Source organism: Myripristis murdjan, chromosome 8 (genome assembly GCF_902150065.1).
Source record: "Myripristis murdjan chromosome 8, fMyrMur1.1, whole genome shotgun sequence".
Classification (NCBI taxonomy): domain Eukaryota; kingdom Metazoa; phylum Chordata; class Actinopteri; order Holocentriformes; family Holocentridae; genus Myripristis; species Myripristis murdjan.
The window spans coordinates 1,314,127-1,320,126 of record NC_043987.1 but is presented as its reverse complement, the minus strand read 5'-3'; positions in this window follow the sequence as shown (position 1 = coordinate 1,320,126).

The window sequence follows — 6,000 nt, the reverse complement described above, 5'->3', positions numbered from 1 at the left end:
CCACCGCTCTGCAGCTCCACAAGAAGTTATCCCCAAGCATCAGCAAGTATCTCTCCAGCACACTTTGCTTAGGTTCATTTCACCCGTAGTGCTAATCTATAATTGGCCCACGTTCTTCCAAGACTGACCAAAATTAACGTTGAGAACGACGTGCTGTTGAGTTTTCAGGCACATGGTGGCTGATTATTCCTTGGTGTAACTTAATTTTATCAGGTCATAATCTTTCCATCTGTGTATTTGTTCCTGCCACAGTTGGTTTATCTCCTTATCATTTCATTCAACATTTCATTCATTTCAACATGCATATAGTTTGTCGTTTCATATAGATCTCGTAGTTGGTAGTTTGTAGTTAGTAGTTGTAGCTGGAATAATGTGTGTTTAATTCACCTCAGTTGTTTGAGTGTTTTATGAATGGAAATCTGGAAATGAATGGACATCCCTTTACATCCTGGTACATCCCAGTACGTCCTGTTGTATCCCGTTACATACAGTTAAATCCTGATCCCACTATCCGACGTGATACATCCTGATATATCCCATTACAAACCGCTGCATACTGTCACATCCTGGTACATCCCGTTACAACCAGAAACATCATGTTACATTTCGTTAAATCCCGTTACATCCAGTTTGTCCCCTTTTCCCTTTGAATCTTTCTCACTTTTTCCATTTGTTCCTTCACTTTGACAAAGTGACAGAGAAACAAAGAGACAGAGGTAAAGAGACAAAGGACAAATAGACAAAGAGGCAACATAACAAAGTGACAAAGTGAAAAAAAGGGACAAAGGAAAAAAGGGACAAGGTAGACAAACAGAAAAGGTAAAAAAGTAAAGTGAGAAACAGACAAATTGACAAAGAGACAAAATAAGAAAGTGAGAAAGAGACAAAAAGAAAAAGGGACACTGACAGACAAAAAGACAACAAAAGTGACAGAAAGAAAGAAAGTGACAGAGAAAGAGACAAAGAGACAACATTACAAAGACACAAAGTGAAAAAGGAGGAAAGCGATAAGGGACAAAGTGTCAGTGAGACAACAGGACAACAAGACAAAGATTCCAATGTTTGTGTTTCCTGAGAGCCTTGAGGTCTGAACATTTTGCTTGTAGGAACACCTGCAGCCATGTCACCCACACTGGCAGGCCTCCATTCACTGGCATGATGAGCCTGAAAAACGCAACAGACCTAAAGTGTGACATCAAAAGGGATTTAAACAGTTCCTGTCCTTGGAGTCCTCCACTGGGTGTGTCTAGTGTGTATCCAAGGCTGCTAGGGTGAGGAGAGGCCCCGCCTATATAGACTCTGGCTGACCTCAGTGATGAGGTCATCACTCGGGTGAGGAGGGGCCCTGCCTATATGGGCTCTGGCTGACCTCAGTGATGAGGTCATCACTGAATACTGAGAGCTGATTGGTCAGAAGGCTGTGACATCACCCACTCAAGCAGGCTTCTATTTTCTGCCATTGCAAAGCTCTAAAAAACACAAAAGTACCAGTGTTCCAACAAAGACCCCTATGACATCATAAACAATGATGTCATGGATGATGTCATGGATGATGACATCACAGGGCTCATGGCTGCTGGCTGGAGATGCTGTTAGAAGAACAGCATCTCCAGCTGTTCTAACAGCAGGTCAGCAGCTCTCGTGTTTTGTACCCCACATGGCTCATCACACTCATCACATGCAACTTGCTCAGGTCACAGGCTCTCGTGTTTTGTGCCCCACACCGCTGTACACCGACATAAGCTGCGGGAGGGTTAAGGGTGAGGGGGATGGCACGCAAATGGGCAAAAATTTCACAAAGAGTTAGACTTGACAGTTATGAACATGCCTTAAAACTGTGTTCATCAGTTTGTGGAAAGTAGCTGGTGCATCTCTCAACCAGGACAGCATAAGCATTATTAAGCATAGCAGTTTTAAGTTCCTGGGAATCAACATAACAGAGAACCTAACATGGACTTCACATATCTCTGCCCTGGTTAAAAAAAGCTCAGAAACGGCTGTATTTCTTAAGGAAACTTAAGAAAGCAAAATTCCCACGCCAAGTTCTTGTCAGCTTCTACAAAGGAGCGATTGAAAGCATCCTGACTGGAAACATCACAAACTGGCATGGGATGTGCACGGCCCAGGACAGGAAGACTCTGCAACGAGTGATTAAAACTGCCCAAAACATCATTGGCACCCATCTACCAAGCATCAGTGATATCGGGGAGGTGAGGTGCCTGCGCAGAGCCAAAAGGATCCTAAAAGACCACACCCACCCCAGCCACAGCCTGTTCACCCTGCTGCCATCAGGCAAAAGATACAGAAGTATTCGCTGCCATACCACCAGACTACAGAGCAGCTTCTTCCCTCAGGCTGTGAGACTACTAAATGCACCATCTGCACTCCTCCATGTTTAATAATTTTATTTTCTATACAATCAATTAATCAATCAAGAGGGAACCACACTTTAATTTCATTATTCAACCTGTTGTATAATGACAAATAAACTTCCTTGTATCCTTGTATCCTTGTATAATGGTGAGCTGCAAGAAATGGTCGGGTGACAAAGTCACAGGTTTCAGATGCGTGTGGAGTAAGTTTACTAGCCAGGTATAACTGATTTGAACAAACAAAATTGGGTGTCATTTAGAGGCCGGGTCTAATTGTTTTTGCGAGAAGCACTTGTAGATTTACGGATTTGCAGTCAATCAATTAATATGTTATTAGGCAGCTTCATTTTTAAAGATTTAATATTCATATTTACTGGTTGGAATTAGCAATTTGATAGTGTTTCCCATCGTTGCTTGGCAAGAGTTTTGCACCAAAGGAATTAAAGGCAGGTCACGTCTAGATGCCTGTCCCAAACATAGACCGCTTGTATTCAGTGACTGAAGCAAATAAAAGCTCCAGTTTTTAATTGAAGTTTGAAGGTACTTACTGCATGATTCAGGCTTTGAGCAGCCACAACAGGAGGAGTGATTATTCTATTGAACACTGTTTTCACATACATAAAGCTCTCTCTCACATTCACAGTGCCTAATGTTTGCAATCATGGTGCGACTAAGAGGGAGCAGTGAAAACGGCTTTCACCGTCGCTATTTTGGCTCATATTTCAGCACCATGGACAGAGAGCAGACATCAGTAACATGCTTGAATTCATTCCTTACTGGAAAACAGATGTGAAAATTTTTCCCTAAAACACTTTTTTTAAAATCGTGGAAGGAACAAACAATTTCACTCCCTGAAAGGACATGATGAACGGGCAGGCTTCCTTCCTGATGTCCTGTGGTTCAGGATCTTTTGGGGTGTTTGCAGCCACGACTTGGAGTCCTCCACTGGGTGTGTCTGGTGTGTATCCAAGGCTGCTCGGGTGAGGAGGGGCCCTGCCTATATGGGCTCTGGCTGACCTCAGTGATGAGGTCATCACTGAATACGGAGAGCTGATTGGTCAGAAGGCTGTGACTTCACTCCCTCACTGACAAGAAGAACAGCATCTCCAGCCAGCAGCTATGAGCCCTCTGACGACATCATCTATGATGACATCATTGTTTATGATGTCATAGGGGTCTTTGTTGGAACACTGGTGCTGTTGTGTTTTTTAAAGCTTTATAATGGCAGTGAATGGAGGCCTGCTGGAGTAGGTGATGTCACAGCCTTCCGACCAAGGCAGCCTGAGTCGTGGCTGCAAACACCTCAAAAGATCCTGAACCACAGGACATCAGGAAGGAAACCCGCTTATTTATCATATCTAATCACTCCACATAATATTCAGTCATCTCCAGAAAATGGCTGAGTTCACAGCACGTTTGGGGAGCTGGGGAATCCAGAACAGCTTGCACTTTAGCAGGCACAGGACTCTCATAACCCTGTCCAACGGGTTTACCCAAATAGGTAACGACTGCCTTCCCAAACTCACATTTGACCAAATTAAGGATGAGGGGTTGGTGCGCAAATGGGCAAAGATTTCACAGAGAGTTTTCACATTGTGACAGATGGGGGTTGGCCTCATTCTCTCTCTTCTTCTCCAGGTTTGGTTCAGTTGACTTTGGTTCAGGTGGTTGCTTTCTTCATACATCTACACATTACTGACTACTGACTTTTGATTTATTTACCCTTTGCAAACTTAAGTTCTGCATAATTATTTTATTTACTTTATTAAATAAACTTAATGCTTGTTTTGAAGCCATGTGTGGTCTCCACTTTGTCAAATCCTAAGTGCAAGGTCATGACAAGTGGGGGCTCGTCAACATACCTTTGTTAATGAAGTGGAGTATCATACATGGCTTTTGGGTTTGTTAAGTTGGAGAGCAGTTTGGTTATGATTAGTTTGAGTTAAATGGAGACTTTAGTCTAATTTGTTTTGGGTTCATTTGGTTTGAGGTAAACAGTAATGTTTTGGGTGTGGCCATAGTTAGGATCGTGGTTCTTCTTGGGGGCAATAGAGGGACTGTTGCATGGAACGCAGCAAAAGACTAAACTCAGAACATGGGGCTTGATTTAATAAATAAGCTCAGGACTGAAAATTATGTGAAATTCAATCTGCTTAGAGGAAAAGTTCAGGTCTGGAATATTACATGTATAAGTGGAAACTGGATGTTATTTTGCTGTTGTTGAACTGATGAATTGGATAGGCTTTGCAATTTATGTACGATGACCAAATTGAAAATTAATGCATTTTGCTTTATTTCATCCATTCGAGCATGATTTGTTCAATAAGATTAATAGTGGGGATCTTAATTATTTTTCAGTAGAATAAAGACTTTGAAATAATAGAAAAGAGTGTTTGTGAAGGAAATAATAGGTATGATGTCTTAAAGTATTTTAAGTTTGTATTATTATGTTAAATGGAAATCTGTGTTCCATACTGCTATAATTGTGTGTCATGTTTTGGTGATTGTGATTGATCTATCTATTGATCTATCTATCTATCTATTGATTGATCTATCTATTGATTGATCTATCTATCTATCTATCTATCTATCTATCTATCTATCTATCTATCTATCTATCTATCTTTTTTGGACAATATTCAGTATCCTCAAATTTGACCATTGGTGTGACAGTGGTCAAATTTGAAAATACTGAATATTACCATATGGACAATTTTTTTTTTTTTTTTTAATTAGTATACTTGGACCTACAATCTAAATATATTGGTAACAGCTTCAGACTGCCCTATATACACAAGCACAAAACCTAGATCAAAACACTCAACCAAGTCATTTACACCACAAATTGAGTGAAACTAGCTGAATACACACGGATAACGCAAATGGAATTTTCATAATGGTTTTATTTTTGAGAACTGCAACCGGAACTTTCATAACACTGGCCTTCCAACCTATCATATGATCTATCATATGACTGAATTATGAAATTGAACTCACAAATGCAATAATTGGTAGATTTATTTTGTGTCGTTTTGGATACACAAGATATTGCTGCTGAGTGGAGGAGAAGATTTTGATAACATCACAAAAAGTCCGTATAATTGTATAATTATAAAGTGAGTAGGCTACAAAACTTAATTCGTCTCAGCATAATGTTGTAATTCGGGTGGTCGTAATGATCACAGCTTTTGCTGTCTCTGTGTGTGTGTGTTTGTGTTATTTTAGCAGCCTCCTGTGGGCTTTCGGTGCCTTGCTCTAATTGAAGAGCTAGTTCGTCAAACGTGATTTGGCCAAGGATGATTTCAAACATATTAAGCATACTCAAAATACTCATACTTCTCATCCATTGTATGTCTTCATCTTAACGGACATTTGACGTTCGGATTGCCATTTTCTCCAGAGAGGGCCTATGTTACGGAAGCCCTAAAGGGCCATACATAAATATATTTTATTTCCTCCGTTTTCTCGTGATAACGAGATAATTCCTCCGTTTTCTCGTGATAACGAGATAATTTTCCTCCGTTTTCCCGTGATAACGAGATAAATTTCCTCCGTTTTCTCGTGATAACGAGATAATTTTCCTCCGTTTTCCCGTGATAACGAGATAATTTCCCTCCGTTTTCTCGTG